This window comes from Aethalodelphis obliquidens, unplaced genomic scaffold (genome assembly GCF_003676395.1).
Source record: "Aethalodelphis obliquidens isolate GAN/ISIS:26980383/991018 unplaced genomic scaffold, ASM367639v1 scaffold10, whole genome shotgun sequence".
Taxonomy (NCBI): Eukaryota; Metazoa; Chordata; class Mammalia; order Artiodactyla; family Delphinidae; genus Aethalodelphis; species Aethalodelphis obliquidens.
In genome coordinates this window covers 23,239,508-23,257,870 of record NW_020837954.1, presented here as the reverse complement: position 1 = coordinate 23,257,870, position 18,363 = coordinate 23,239,508, and positions in this window count along the sequence as shown.

The window sequence follows — 18,363 nt, the reverse complement described above, 5'->3', positions numbered from 1 at the left end:
CTGGCATGCCACAATCACTGAGCTTGTGTGCCTCAACAAGGGAGCCCACATGCTGCAAACTACAGAGCCCCCTGCAGTGGAAGCGTGGAGTCTTAACCACTGGACCACCAGTGTCTTTAACTACCAAGGAATATTGCTGAATTCAATTTTCTAAAATGTTGTTATACAATAAAACTCAAAATGCTACAAGGCCCACGTGCTCTGGAACCCACGTGCCACATCTACAGAGCCCACGCACCCTGGAGCCTGCGCCGCACAATGAGAGAAAAATCCGCATGCCACAACTAGAGAGAAGTTTGCGTGCCGTAATGAAGAGCCTGCGCACCGCAATGAAGACCCTGCATGGTACAACTAAGACCTGACATGGCCAAAAATAAATTAATTAAAAATTTAAAAAAATAAATTTATATTAAAAAAGGGATAGGGGAGATCTAAAAGGGGACTTTCAAAACGCATAGTTCCTCAGGGAGAAAAAAGCAAAAAGTAAGGTAGAAACACTCTTTGGCAATAGGATGGTGTAGAGAAAAAGAAAAATGAGAAGGCAATTTTAGGGTTTTACAGGGTAAAAGAAAGCCATAAAATTGGAAGCCTCACAATGCTTCTCCTACCAACCAACCAAAAAGCTAACAAAACCCCTGGATTGTGCTTTACTGACTGAAGGTAAGAGGTATTTAGGCATCATGCTCTGGTGATGTGGATAAGAATTCTTTGATTAACCCTAGGTTACAAATATTTTCTCCTATGTTTTACTTTTAAAAGTTTTATAATTGTATACTTTTAGATTTCTGATGCATTTTGAGGTTTTTGGGGTTTTTTTTTTTGTATAACATATAGGGTTTAGGTTGAGGTTCAGTTATTTGTTTATTTGCATATAGATGTAATTAAATAGCTTCTCCTTGCATTCTGTCCAGGTTTTATGGTTTCTTTTCAGTGGGAGAAACAAGGTGAAGTTGCTTACTTTATCTTACTAAGAGCCTCCAGCATCTTCTTTAATGGAGAAACACTGGAAGCATGACTACTAAGATCAAAGAGAAGATAAAGATAGCCACTATGTCAACTGTTATTGTATTCATAGTATTAGCCAATGAAATTAGACAGAATAAATTAATTAGAGGCATAAAAAAGGGGGTAAAGAAGAAGTAAAATAGTCACTATTTTGAGATGATCCAATAGATACCATAAAACAACAACCAATTATAAAACTAAGTCAAATAATAAAATTATTATTAGATACCACAAAACAACAACCAATTATAAAACTAAGTCAAATAATAAAATAATTCAATCAAGCAGCAAAATATAAAATTAATGTTAAAAAATCAATAGTCTTTCTTTTCACAAATAATAAACAGAGGACATACTGGTAGGAAAATAATCAATTTACAATGGCAACAAAAAATTAAATATTTAAGAAGAATTTAATAAGAAATATGTAAATCTTATGCGAAAAATTTTAGAATACACCTGAAGGACACTAAAATAGAATTGAATAAAAACAACAACACAACATTAAAAAGATAACAATTATCTTTATATTAATATATAACATCAATATAATACCAATTAAAATTCCAACAAAGTATTCCAGGGAGTGAATCAAATTAATACTAAAATTCATACACATGCAAGAATAGCCAGGAAAGGGTGACATCATCAAGATGGTGTCATAGATCATTTCAGACATCAGTCCCCTTCACAAAAGGCCAACTAGCAACTATCCACAGACAAAACATCCCTGTGAAAATCCCAGAAGTGGGATACAGCTGAAGTACCCGCCTGGACCACAGACACAGAAAAGGACTGCATTAGAAGGCTAAGAGGAGTGGTTTCACTTTGACCACATCTCCCCTCCTCCAGACCAGTATAGACTTGTATCTAGAGGACCCCTCTGCATCTGTATGTTCTCTAGTAGTAAAAAAGAACCCAAAGTGAATATCCACCTCTCCCACCATTGAGGGAGACATCTCAGGAGGCCCAGCTGGATCCTGCCTAATGGAGATCATTAAGGGAATCTGCAGACCTAGACCACTGGGAATTAGATAGGGATGGAGATGGGGGTGGAGCATACAGCAACTATCTCTCAGATCATGGCCAATCACATACTTGGTTATGTCAGTGGCCAAGCAGTGTTCCGAGTCTGAACACAGATACCTGGCAGCCAAAGAGCACATCCCTGCCTTCCTGGGCAGGGAAACAAATTACAGCTGCCACCACCCCCAACTGTGGAGAAGAGTCTCCAGATTCACCCAACCAGGAAGATTGGTCAGACAACCCAGGCAGCTGTGGAGCCAATGTTACAGCCTCACTTGGGCAGGAAGCCAAGCCAGTAAACCTCTCAACTGTTGAGCATGGCCTCTGGCCCTTCCTAATCAGGGGGCCTGAACAGTGACCCTGGGCAGCCTTGGAGCCCAGCCTACAGCCCTGTGCAATAGCTGAGCCCAGCGGACTGCCTTGCTCCCATTGTGGAATTCAGTCTGCCGCCTCATCCAAACAGAAAGCATAGTCACAGAACCCAATTGTGGCGTATAACCTGAAGCCCCAAATGATCAGGAAACACAAACAGTGACACGGTCCAACCACAGAACACAGTCTCCAGCCCACTCAACTATAGGATACTGATGGAGGGCCTGCCTGACCAGAAAGCCTGGCCAGTGACCTCACCCAACAGCAGAGCAGGAAGCTACCTACCTGATGCTGAAGCCTGCAGTCCTGCCCATCTTCAAGGCAAACGTACAGCCTCGCCTGATCTCAGCACACAGCCCACAGCCCTGCCTGAACAGTTAGAAACATTAAGAAAAAAGGAATGGACACCAAGGGGGGAAAGCGGTGGGGGGATGGGGGTGGGGGGGTGATGAATTGGGCTATTGGAATTTACATGTATACACTGATGTGTATAAAATTGATAACTAATAAGAACCTGCTGTATAAAAAACTAAATAAAATTAAATTAAAAAACTAAAAAAAAGAAAAAAGGAAGACCTCAAATACACTAACTTTACCAATCAAGAAACTAAAAAACAAGAACAAACTAAGCCTAAAGTTAGCAGAAGTGAAGAAATAATAAAGATTAAAGCAGAAGTACACTAAATAAAATTGAGAATAGGAAAACAATAAAAGGATTAACAAAACTAAGAAATGGTTCTTTGAAAAGATAAACAAAATTGACACACCTTTAGCTAGTCTAACCAAGAGGAAGAAAGAGTGAACTCAAACAAATAAAATTATAAATAAAAGAGGAGACATTATATTTGATACAAACAGAAATACAAAGGATCATAAAAGACTACCATTAATAATGATATTCCAACAAAGTGGACAACCTAAAATAAACAGATAAATTCCTAGAAACACACAGCCTACCTAGACTGAATCATGAAGAAATAGAAAATCTGAACATAACAATAATGAGTAAGGAGATTTAATCAGTAATCTAAACCACCCAACGAAGACAAGTCCAGGACTGTATGGTCTCAATGGTGAATTCTACTACATTTTAAAGAAGAATTAATGCCAATCTTTCTCAAACTCATCAAAAAAATTGAAGAGGAGAGAATATACCTAAACTAATTTTACGAGGCCAGTGTTACTCTAATACCAAAACCAAAGAAGGGCACTACAAAAAAAGAAAACCACAGTCAACATGTGTCATGAATATACAGGTCAAAATTCTCAACAAAATACTAGCAAATTGAAATCAATAGTACATTAAAAGGATCATATACCCTGATCAAGTGGGATATAACCCTAGAATGCAAGGATGGTTCAACATACCCAAATCAATAAGCATGGTACATGACATTATAGAATAAAAAATAAAATCCTATGATCATCTCAATAAATGCAGAAGAACCATTTTGACAAAATTCAACATGCTTTCATGATTAAAAACATCCCTCAACAAATTGGGTGTAGAAGAAACACACCTCAAAAATATAATGGCATATAATAAATATATAACAAGCCCATAGCTAATATCCTACTCTAAGGTGAAAGGCTGAAAGCTCTACCTTTAATTTCGGGAACAAGACAAGGGTTCCCACTCTTACCACTCCTATTCAACATAGCACTGGATGTCCTAACCAGAGTAATCAGGCAAGAAAAAGAAAAGACATCAAATTGCAAAGGAAGAAGTAAAATTGTATCTGTTTGCAGGTGACGTGATTCTATATATAAAAACCCTAAAGACACCACCAAAAAACTGTTAGAACTAGCTAACAAATTCAGTAAAGTTGCAGAATACAAAATCAACACATAAAAATCAGTTATGCTTCTATTCACTATCAACAAATTATCTAAAAAAAAAAATAAGGAATACAATTCCATTTACAAAAGCATCAAAAACAATACAATACCTAGGAAATGAATTTAACTAAGGAGGTGAAAGATCTGTACACTGAAAACTAGAAGACACTGATGAAAGTAATTGAAGAAGACACAAAAAAATGGAAAGATGTCCCATGTTCATGGATGAGAAGAATCAATATTGTTAAAATGTTCAGACTACCCAAATCTATCTGTAGATACAATGCAATCTCCATCAAGATTTCAATGTTGTGTTTTACAGAAATAGGAACAACAGTACTAAAATTTGTACTGAACCACAAAAGACCCAAAATAGTCAAAGCAATTTTGAGAAAAAAAGAACAAAGCCAGAGGCATCACACTTCCTGACTTCAGATTATACCACACCAGTATATATAAAATAAGGACTTACTGTATAGCACAAGGAACTCTACTCAATACTCTGTGATGACCTACATGACAAAAGAATCTAAAAAAGAGTCGATATATGTATATGTATAACTGATTCACTTTGCTGTACACCTGAAACTAACACAACATTGGAAATCAACTATACTCTAATAATTTTTTTTTTTTTTTTTTTTTGTGGTATGCAGGCCTCTCACTGTTGTGGCCTCTCCCATTGCAGAGCACAGGCTCCAGATGTGCAGGCTCAGTGGCCATGTCTCACGGGCCCAGCCGCTCCGCAGCATGTGGGATCTTCCCGGACTGGGGCACAAACTCGTGTCCCCTGCATCGGCAGGCAGACTCTCAACCACTGTGCCACCAGGGAAGCCCCAACAAAAATTTTAGAAAAAGAAGTAAACCCTTACTAAATTTATATCTTCAGTGTAATAAAAAGAAAATACTATATAAAAACAAAAAATAAATAAAATCACTAAGTCTTAACCACAATAAAAACATTATACCACAAAGATGTAATAATCAAAATAATATGGTACTGGTATAAAACCATACACATAGACCAATGGAACAGAATGGAGAACACAAAAATAAATCCATGCATACACCATCAATTAATATTTTCTAAGGGAGCCAAGAACACAAAAGGAGGAAAGAACAGTCTCTTCAGTGTATGCTGTTGGGAAAACTGAACAACCACATCCAAAAGAATGAAATGGGACTCCTATTTTTACCCCATATGCAAAATTTAACTCAAAATGGAGTAAAGGCTTAAATGTAAGTCTTGAATATGTAAATCTCCTAGAAGAAAATGTAGGAAAAATGCTCCTTGACATTGGTCTTGGCAGTGATTTCTTGGCTATGATACCAAGTACAGACAACCAAGAAAAAAATAAACAACTGGTACTACATCAAATTAAATAGCTTCTGCACAGCAAAAGAAACAATCAATGAAATGAAAAGGCAAACTATGGAAAGGGAGGAAAATATTTACAATTTACAAACTGTGTATCTGATAAGAGGTTAATATCTAAAATATATAAGGAACTCATACTACTCAAGAGCAAAAAAAAAAAAAAAAAAAAAAACTCTGATTAAAAAATGGGCAAACAGAATAGACATTTTTTCCAAAGAAGACATACAAATAGCCAACAGATACATAAAAATGTGCACAACATCACTAATCAGGGAAATGCAAACTAAAACCACAATGAGATATCACCTCACACCTGTTAGAATGACTATTATCAAAAAGACAAGGAATTGTTGGTGAGAATGTGGAGAAAAGGGAACCGATGTGCACTGTTGGTGGGAATGTAAATCGGTGTAGCCACTGTGAAAAACTGTATGGTGGTCCCTCAAAAATTAAACATGGAACTACTGTATGATCCAGCAATACAACTTCTGGGTAAATATATGAAGGAAATGAACACAGAATATCAAAGAGATATGTGCACTCCCATGTTCTTTGCAGCAAAATTCACAATAGCCAAAGTATGAAATAACCTACATGTCCATCTTCAGATGAATTGATAAAGAAGATATGGTGTGTATATATATATATATATATATATATATATATATATATATATATATATGCAATGGAATATTATTCAGCCATAAAAGAGAAGGAAATCTTGGCATTTGCAATAAATGGACAAACCTTGAGGGCATTAAGTTGATTGAAATAAGTCAGGCAAAAAAGACAAATACTCTTTGATCTCACTAATGTGTGGAATCTAAAAAAAAATACCAGGGAATTCATAAATACATAGAATAGATGGATAGTTGCCAGAAGCAGGGTAGGGGTAAGGGTGGAGAAATGGATAAATGTAGTTGAAGGGTACAAACTTCCAGTTATAAATGAATAGTTCTGGTGATCTAATGTATAGCATGCTGACTAAAGTTGACAATACTGTACTGTATACTTGAAAGTTGCTAAGAGAGTAGATCTTAAAAGTTCTCAGCCCACACACAAAAAAGGTAACTACATAAGTTGATGGATATGTTAACTAACCTTATTGTGGTAATCTTTTCACTATATATATATATCTAACCTATATCTATATATATCTGACATATATATATATATATATATATATGTCAGATCATCTTGTACACCTTAAATTTACACAATATTATATGTCAATTATAACTCAGTAAAGCTTGGGGGAAAATAAAACCTGACTTCTCAACTTAAAACATATAAATAAAATGTAAAGTAATACTAAAAACCATAAAAAAGAAAGAATATTCAAGAATATTTGAAAAAAATCTCTTAGTGGGGCTATTCTGCCCTACATTAAAACATACTAAACTACATCTAAAATTAAAGTCATGAGGTACCAGCTCACAAACACATCTTTGGACAGAAAGTCTAGAAATGAACCTCAGAACATACAGATATTTAGTATATAATAAAGGAAATATTTTAAACCACCTGAGCAAAGATGGAATCTTTACTAAATAATGCTGGAACAACGGTGCAGCCATATATATACAATCTGACCCATATCTCACACCATACATGAGAATAAACTCTAAATGAACTAGGGATCTCAAAGTAAAAAGTACTAGAAGAAACCTGAGTGAATTACTCTTTAATCTTTGTATGGGACAGAATTTCTAACTCTGATTCAAAATCCAGCATCAATAAAAGTGATAAATTTGATAACATTATAAAATGTATGGAAAATTTAACTGTAAACAAAGTCAAAAGACAATTGACAAACTAGTAGATCATCTCCACAGCCTATACCACAGACAAAGGACTAATAAATTTACTTATAGAGAACTCTTAAAAGTTGAAGAACAAAGTACCAAAAAAATCATATTGAGTTAAAAATTGAACACAGGAGTTGTAAAGTGAGAGTTGGTTGATATATAAAACTATGAGATGGAATGAGATCACCCTGGAAAGGGTGTCAATAGAGGAGAATGGGATGACTGAGCTCTGGACTATTCAAGTATAAACATGGTGGGAAGAGGAAAAGGAACAAGGAATTGGAATTGAGAAATACCAGCTAGTTGATGAATAAATAACATACCTCTTGTGTTCTTTTTCCATCTTAGTATCAAGAAATTGCTCAGAAGTGAGTCCTACTAAATTACAAGGACCTAAGAGCCTGATAATATAACAAAACAATCTATTGAGAAATTTATTGTTCAAGCCAGGTATCTCATTGTTATTTTGTATCATTTAAACAAACCACCATTATAATTTTTGGATTGAATTAATGAGTTCAACATTTAATTAAAGTAAATTAATTCGTACATCTCTAAATTACAGTTTCTACAATGAGATGTATCAACTCTTCACTCTGTTCTACACACAGTATTCTCTATGAATACTTAAGTGTCTTTTGGAACCATTTAGGAAATTGGTATTTCCCTCTGCTGTAGAGAATCATGAAAATACAGTTTTCAAGATACAAAACTTTTTTCTAGGGGATAGCAAATCCCAAAAGAATATAACTTACTAAATAAAGTATTTTAATTGAGAAATGGGCATTTTCTAAAGTCATTCAAAGCAGATATGAAGAATATAAATGCCCTGAACGTGGCTTCATCTCTGTTGCTTTGATAGCCCATGTTTAAATGCAGTGACAATAAATAGAGCCTGCTGTGTTTGACACACTATTTAGAGTAGCTATGGAGAGTAGAAGAATGTTTACTGTTTTTAATCATTAGCTTGAAATGATTGATCAGCAGTATTACTAGAGCGCTAGTCATTTAAAGATAAAAGCACTTTGAAGTTTCTAATTTTGGAAAGAAATAATTGAGTAAACAGATCATCATGGATGCCTTAGTGTCAAGACAGGCAATTCATAATTTTGAAAAACAGTAGTATGAAGTAAAAAAGAAACCTCATCAAGTTAATGTGATTTGTTTCCTAAAATGTCATTTAAGTGGAAACTAAACATGAGTTACTTTGACACAGATTGAGTATAGCCAATAAAAGAGAGAAAGCTGACTTACTTCCAAATTTAAAGACACTTGTTATTTGTACTTGTCCTTAGAAAGCAATTCATCACTTCAGAAATGTCTTCATATATATCATTCATTAAGATTTATAATAATCAAACTATATAGTATACTGAAAGACTGGAATATTTTTATACCCAATGTTTTCTTGTTATGTTTAGATTGGAAGGTAAAAATCAAGGAAAGTGTACATTTCATCTAATGGTCAAAGAATTTAAAAGACTGGGAGAATCAAAAATGAAATTTTCAGTCATTTTTAAAAGACTCTAAGAAAGTTGTGGGTGAAACCAATATTTTCATCCCCTGAGAACTTGGGGATTTTCAAGAGTGAAGACTTAGAGAGTTGTTCTAAACTTTGTTTGTAGAGATCTAAAAACTTATTTCAAAATAGTATTCTCAATACAGTACTTCAGAAGTCCTATCTCTACTTTCTGTATAGTTTCCCTTCATTTTAGGGCCTGTCTTGCCTTCATAGTCTAACTATTAACGTCTAGGAAGAAATGAAACTATTAAACTCACTGATGTTAAGGATCTTATATGAATATTCCTAAGGGTAAATGCTTTTTAAAAGAGGAGGTAGATTCTGCATATAAGCGATATCATATGATATTTCTCTTTTTCTTTCTGGGGTATTCAGTATGGATTGATATGTACATACTGCTATATTTAAAATGGATAACCAACAAAGACCTACTGTATAGCACCGGGAACTCTGCTCAATATTCTGTAATAACCTAATTGGGAAAAGAATTTAAAAAGAATAGATATATGTATATGTAAGAACACAAACAAACAAACAAAGATAAACACTAAAAAAGAAGAGAAGTTAGAATAATGAATTCTTATCCTATATAAATATAACACTTCAAAATCAGATTAGAAAAAACATCAGAATACATTATGGTAAACCCAAAACCAGATTATAATTTTGAAGGGATGTACATACAGTGAATACACAGGTTACTTATTTTTATGGAATACCAGGTTAGAGAGCCTGTAGCATATTGAAAAGGCATAGTTTGGAATAACATAGTGCAGGTTTTCCCAAAATGTCTTAAAACATGAATAACCTTAAAATACTTTACAGATCTTACATAAAAATAGACTTAGTGGGCTTCCCTGGTGGCGCAGTGGTTGAGAGTCCACCTGCCGATGCAGGGAACGTGGGTTCATGCCCCGGTCCGGGAAGATCCCACATGCTGCGGAGCGGCTGGGACCGTGAGCCATGGCTGCCGAGCCTGCGCATCAGGAGCCTGTGCTCCGCAACGGGAGAGGCCACAACAGTGAGAGGACCGCGTACCGCAAAAAATAAAAAAAATAAAATAACCTTAGTAGTAGACAATTCATTTACAGTAAAGCATCCCTAAAAACTTAAACAATGTTCTATAAATTTTATTGAATTAACCTAAATTATACTTGGAAAATAGTAAAGAAATTCCACATGAAGTATATCATTTTTTTCTAACAACAACGTCTTGTTCAAATAAGCATTTGAGGGCTCTTTTTAATAACTTTGTGATGGTCAAGACCCCCTCACACTTCCACCACAAATATCCACCTGCACATCCACAAGTTTATGGCTCAGCAGCCACAACACTGTATTAGAAGCATTACACATACAAGATATGGTCAGAAACAGTAAATAAATTACTGATGGAAAAAGAGGTTGCTGACATTTTTAAAATATTGAGAGATAGAACGAATATAGGTAATCCTTATAAGGGTGTTATTTTCCTGAAATATCAATATATCTTAAATTACTTTAGAACTTGATGGGGGGAGGGATAAATTAGGAGGTTGGGATTAACATATACACACTACTATATATAAAATAGATAACCAACAAGGACCCACTGTATAGCACAGGGAACTATACTCAGTAGTTTCTAATAACCTATAAGAGAAAAGAATCTGAAAAAGAATATATATATATATATATATATATATATATATATATATATATTCTGAATCACTGTGCTATACATCTGAAAATAACATGACATTGTAATCAATCATACCTCAATAAATAAAATAAAGTAATATAAAAATACTTTAGAACTTGAAATCACATTTTCATGGAAACTATGGTGGTTAGGTTGTCACAGAGACAATTTCACTTATACGTCCGGGACAACTGATTTGTGTGGGAGGCTAGAAACACACAACCTCTTGGGAGGCTAGAAACACACTTTAACCCCTGCAGAAGACTGATTAATAATCTATTTTGGTAGCTGTTGAAAGAGTAAGCTGATGTATATATAAACAATAGATATTTCTGTGCCTGGTAACTTGTTTCCTTATCATTTGTATAACAAGAGGCAAGCTTCCACGCACTCCTTGGAGTTTTACACTGCAAATGTCTGTGAGGTGGATGTAAGAGGTTGCATGTTTATATCACACGCTACCTGTGTTCCAAAGTATTCTTAAGTATCCTTTGTTCTTGCAGCCAATGAAGTTTAAGTAGTTTGATCAAGTGTATACTGATTAATGTCTGTATTGAATGTGCTGTGAGAGATGAAAGCCTCTGGCACTATAGATTTAAATCTTATAGTTTTCCAAATGTATAATATGTGTTCACAGAGAAACCTTTGTGTTGGTACATTTTAATTTGATAAGAAAGTATAGCCTATAGAAGTTAAGACAGAGTTCACTGTCCACAGACTTTTCCACTTGGCCTTTGTCCTCAGTTTTCTAGCAAGGGCTCTCATTAATATCAATTTTCCTGACAGCTTTCATGATGTGGACACATTAATACTAGGAACTGGCCTGTGATCACTGACATAAACTACTGAACTGCTGTCAGAGAGCAGTGACTTCATATCATTTACAGAGGGTTTAATGTAGTGAAGAAAATTAACCTCATCAAGAATTTAGCTTGTGTTTGAAGTAAGGAATATATTTAGTACTTCCTAGTAAAAATGATTTAGAGAGAATGTGCTTTCATGGTTCTAATTAATACTGTGCATCAAAACATGGGATTTCCCTCATAATTTCTAATGATATGTATGTAACCACAGGCAAATAATTTTCTTGATTTTTCCTTTACTATCCCATCAGCAGCAACGTACATCACGACTGTTTAAACCAATGCATTTTATCATCAAGAAGACATCTCCCCTGCATATGAGGCTTCATGTACATTTTCTTTCAAACACTTAAACAGTGAAACATCACTGTATTCTGAAATCAAAAACTAGGTATTTCTAAATAATCTATGAACATAAAAATGTTATAATACATGAAATAGATTTTAATTTTGTAAATGTTCTTCATTCTTCAACAACTTTTAATAGTGAATGGCAGTATGTTCTTAGCTTTCTTAGGATAATAACTCTGAAGTTCAACCTAATGGTCACTGGATCTATTCCCACTGGGTGGGCCCAGCCTCCTCTGACCATAGTAAGAGGTAGGAAGCTACTTTTAAAGTACAAGCTACTATAATTACTAGAATTTCCAGCCCAGCCATACACACCACCAGTTCTATCTTTTCCCATTTGAAGATCCCTGTAAGGGGCATACTGACAATAGGGGAGATGAAGCAGAGTAGATTTAGAATAATTGATTTATTGGCACTAAGAATAACTAAAGAAGTAGGATTCAAAAAACAGGTTCCATCATTACCAATTTCATCCATAACCTAAAACCTGTTTATTATCTCAACTTCCATTTGCTACACAAACTCCTACCCGCATCTTTTTCTCAGATCAAGATGCCAAGATAATGTGTTACTTCTTCCCCTCTGGTTACTCTTTATTTCACTTATATGAAGATTTTTCTCATTATAATTTCATTGATATGAAGGGAGGTCTACACCATCCAGATAAGTAAGAGTCACTATGTGAAGGGTAGTGATTGCCAAGGCATTGCTACTGTTACTGATGAGGCATTATGTTCTTGGTTCATCCTACCACTTACAACTGAAGAGCTGTAGAAACATTTTAATAACATTTTTGAGTTGCTTATATCTAGGAATAACTTCTTGACCAAGGCACTCTCATGGCTTTCTTTTGGACAAGACCATATTAACCCAACATTTCTAGATGAGTACATTTTATTTTCATTATTTCAGTATAGAAGTAAGTAATCTCAATCTCATTAAACTTAAGACTTTTGACAGAATGCAATAATCATTGTAATTCTGATAAATCAAAATTATACTGTCATGTATTCCTTAAACGTATTATTCTTATATTAAGTAATGATATACAATACAAAAACAAAATTCCCTTTTAAATTTGATAGATCCCATCACTTTCTTTCCATGGAAAGAGTAAGTTATGATTTATTTGACCTAGACTAACACCATACCAGGCACACCTTCAAACTCACTGCCTTCCCTAATTCACCTTTAAAATGTAGGGTTCCAAGTTGGGGGGTGGAAAATAACACTTGTAGTTTCCTTTCCTCATTACCATATTGGCAAATTTCTACTCTTTTATGATTTCTAAGAAAGGAAATAGCTATATATAGTTCACCTAACTTAGAAAAATAATTTTTAAAACCCTAAATATTTAAATTTGTAAGAGCTATCTAAAAATCAACCTCTATTTACTGAATGAGCAAAAGGTCAATCAGTAGCTCTTTTCATATATTTTTTATTTTGTCATAATAAAACTAATTAGCAAGATGCTGAATGAATATATTTTATAAAATAAAAAGATATTTCATATTTCAAATTATAATTAAATGAAATAGAACTTTATGCATACATTAACATATGAATAATACCAATAATAATAATGATAATAAGCTACTTGCATTTTCTATTATTTGCAAATATGGGAGAAATAATAGGTCAAACATGTTTGCACAGCTCCTTCTTTAAGATAGTTTCTTCGCTATTTTTTGAGTTGTTGAATCAAGACTATGGAAAATGGACCAATTACTACTCAACTTAGAGTCACAAAGATAAATATTAAATTGTCGCCTTATTATAACAAAAGTAATTAGGATATGTTGATGACTACTGTCATTTTCTGATTGAGCATGTAGTGGAAGGATTTAAAAACTTTCCTCATTCAGAGGGGTATCAACATCGTTCATCTGTCTTTAACAGGGAGACCCAAATACACTCAGGCCACCACGCATTCTAAAATACTGTATATCAGGAAACTAAGAAAATGAACACCACTAATGCAAACAGAAAAATGAGGTTGACTACTCCTTTCCCCATGCTGCTGCTCCTCTGTCAGTGAGAACTATAATCACAGATAGCAAGACAAAACTGTCAGAGCTGAGTAGTAGATGTCATAAAGAGCAACAAAAGTGGCCAGCTGCACCCTTGATGGTAGAAAAAAAACGTTCTGGCATCCTTCCTACTTTCTAAGTGTTTGCTGCCCAAGGCATGACTGCACTGGTATAATTATATGTGTCAAGTCTAAAATTGCATGTGTAGGAGGGTGTCCTGGAAATAGGAACAAGAACCAGCCTCAGCATGGAGAGGATCTGAATGGGATTTACGAGGCCTGCTTCTCATTGGAGCTCCTCTGGATTTAAAAAGTGAAACAATGTTGTCCTTTGACAGGTGATAAGAAGGTAAGAATATGAAAGGGAAACAAAAAGAATTTTCTTTCCCTTTCTCCTAAGGAGATCTTCTGTAGCATCCTGAGCTTGTGATGAGACTCAATTAAAATGTATATGAGTAAAAGAATTTGAGAGTTGTTTTAGTGATAAAACAATTAAGGATAAAAATCACAATGTTAGAAAATTAATAAGGAAACACAAGCTTTAAATGACACAATAGACCAGATAGATTTAATTGATATATTTATAGGACATTCCATCTGAAAACAACAGATTATAGTTTCTACTCAAGTGCACATGGAACATTCTCCAGGATAAATAACATCTTGGGTGACAAATCAAGCCTCAGTAAATTTAAGAAAACTGAAATCATATCAAGCATCTTTACCAACCACAACGCTATGAGATTAGAAATAAATTACAGGGAAAAAAACACAAACACATGGAGGCTAAACAATATATTACTAAATAACCAAGAGATCACTGAAAAAATCAAAGAGGAAATCAAAAAATACCTAGAGAAAAATGACAATGAAAACACGACAATCCAAAACCTATGGGATGCAGCAAAAGCAGTACTAAGATGGAAGTTTAGAGCAGTACAATCTTACCTCAAGAAACAAGAAAAATCTCAAATAAACAATCTACCCTTACACCTAAAGGAACTAGAGAAAGAAGAACAAGCAAAACCCAAAGTTAGTAGAAGGAAAAACTCATGAAGAAGAGAGCAGAAATGAATGAAACAGAAACAAAGAAAACAATAGCAAATGTCAATAAAATTAAAGCTGGTTCTTTGAGAAGATAAACAAAATTGATGAAACTTTAGCCAGACTCATCAAGAAAAAGAGGGAGAGGGCTCAAATCAATAAAATTAGAAAGAAAAAGAAGTTACAACAGACACCACAGAAATACAAAGGATCATAAGACACTATTACAAGAAACTCTATGCCAATTAAATGGATAACCTGGAAGAAATGAACAAATTCTTAGAAAGATATAACCTTCCAAGACTGAACCAGGAAGAAATAGAAAATATGAACACACCAATCACAAGTAATGAAATTGAAACTGTGATTAAAATCTTCCAACATACAAAAGTCCAGACCAGATGGCCTCACAGGTGAATTCTATCAAACACTTAGAGATGAGTTAACACCCATCCTTCTCAAACTCTTCCATAAATTTTCAGAGGAAGGAACAGTCCCAAACTCATTTTATGAGGCCACCATCATCTTGATAACAAAACCAGACAAAGATACTACAAAAACAGAAAATTACAGACCAATATCACTGATGAATATAGATGCAAATACCTTCAACAAAACACTAGCAAACAGAATCCAACAATACAATAAAAGTATCATACACCATGATCAAGTGGGATTTATCCCAGGATGCAAGGATTCTTCAATATACGCAAATCAATCAATGTGAAACACCATATTAACAAATTGAAGAATAAAAACCATATGATGATCTCAATATGCAGAAAAAGCTTTTGAGAAAATTCAATACCATTTATGATAAAAACAACTCTCCAGAAAGTGGGCACAGAGGGAACCTACCTCAACATAATAAAGGGTATATATGACAAACCCACAGCAAACACCATTCGCAATGGTGAAAAACTGAAACCATTTCCTCTAAGATCAGGAACAAAACAAGGATGTCCAGTCTCACCACTATTATTCAACATAGTTTTGGAAGTCCTAGCCACAGCAATCAGAGAAGAAAAAGAAATAAAAGGAATACAAATTGGAAAAGAAGAAGTAAAACAGCCACTGTTTGCAGATGACATGATAGTATACATAGACAATCCTAAAGATGCCACCAGAAAACTACTAGAGCTCATCAATGAATTGGGTAAGGTTGCAGGATACAAAATTAATGCACAGAAAACTGTTGCATTCCTATACACTAACAATGAAAGGTCAGAAAGAGAAATTAAGAAAACAATCCCATTTACCACTGCAACAAAAAAGAATAAAATACCTAGGAATAACCTACCTAAGGAGGTAAAAGATCTGTACTCAGAAAACTATAAGACACTGATGAAAGAAATTAAAGATGGTACAAACAGATGGAGAGATATACCATGTTTCTGGACTAGAAGACTCAATATTGTCAAAATGACTATAGTACCCAAAGCAATCTACATATTCAATGTAATCCCTATCAAATTACCAATGGCACTTTTTACAGAACTAGAACAAAAAATCTTAAAATTTTTTTGGAGACACAAAGACCCCGAATAGCTAAAGCAATATTGAGGGAAGAAAATGGAGCTGGAGGAATCAGACTCCCTGACTTCAGATTATACTACAAAGCTACAGTAATCATGACAATATGGTACTGGCACAAAAACAGAAATATAGATCAATGGAACAGGATAGAAAGCCCAGAGATAAACCCACGCATCTATGGTCAACTAATCTATGATAAAGGAGGCAAGGATATACAGTGGAGAAAATACAGTCTCTTTAATAAGTGGTGCTGGGAAAACTGGACAGCTACATGTAAAAGAATGAAATTAGAACAATCCCTAACACCATACACAAAAATAAACTCAAAATGGATTAAAGACCTAAATGTAAGGCCAGAAACTATAAAAATCTAAGAGGAAAACACAGGCAGAACACTCTATGACATAAATCACAGCAATATCCTTATTGACCCACCTTCTAGAGTAATGGAAATAAAAACAAAAGTAAACAAATGGGACCTACTGAGACTTAAAAACCTTTTCACAGAAAGGAAACTATAAACAAGACTAAAAGACAACCCTCAGAATGGGAGAAAATATTTGCAAACAAATCAATGGACAAAGGATTAATCTCCAAAATATATAAAGAGCTCATGCAGCTCAAAATTAATAAAAAACAAACAACCCAATAAAAAAATGGGCAGAAGACCTAGATAGACATTTCTCCAAAGAAGACATACAGATGGCCAAGAGGCACATGAAAAGCTGCTCAACATCACTAATTATTAGATAAATGAAAATCAACACTACAATGAGGTATCACCTCACACCAGTTAGAATGGGCATCATCAGAAAGTCTACAAACAACAAATGCTGGAAAGGGTGTGGAGAAAAGGGAGCCCTCTTGCCATGTTTGTGGGAATGCAAACGGATACAGCCACTATGGAGAACAGTATGGAGATTCCACAAAAAACCTAAAAGTAGAATTAGCATATTACCCAGCAATCCCATTACTGGGCATATACCCAGAGAAAAACATAATTCAAAAAGACACACGCACCCCAATGTTCACTGCAGCACTATATATAATATCCAGGTCATGGAAACAACCTAAATGCCCATCAACAGATGAATGGATAAAGAAGATGTGGTATATATATATACAATGCAATATTATTCAGCCATAAAAATCAATGAAATTGGGTCATTTGTACAGACATGGATGGACCCAGAGACTGTCATTCCGAGTGAAGTAAATCAGAAAGATAAAAAACAAATACTGTATATTAACGCATATATGTGGAATCTAGAAAAATGGTACAGATAAACTGGTTTGCAAGGCAGAAATAGAGACACAGATGTAAAGAACAAATGTATGGACTCCAAGGGGGGAAAGTGGGGAGGGGGGTTGTGGTGGTGGGATGAATTAGGAGATTGGGATTGACATATGTACACCAATATGTATAAAATAGTTAACTAATAAGAACCTGCTGCACACAAAAAAAATCAAATCCAAAAAATTTACCATGTTAAAAATAATTTGGAAATATATATAGGTTTATACATACACAAACACACATGTGCATATGTGTATATATATACACACACACTTATATATATTTTATATGTAATTTGAAATTATTTGGAGCAAAATAAGTTTGGCAGAATTTACTATCTATCTATCTAATTTATGAGCTGCTCAAACTGCTGATCACAGTAAATACCCTTGGGACATGACAATGATTTAGCTCTCCTGGGATTTGTTCAGTATTTTATACCAGTTAGATCTGAAGGCTGGCATTGTAAGACTACTGTACAGATCCAGAGAAATAGATATGACGAAGATTTAACCAAGTTTCCCTTGCTAAAGGTTTCCCATTGCAATTAGAATAAAATCAGCTCCAAAGGTCTTTCATGGTCTTGCTTTCTCTCCTGTCTCCACGTGCCCC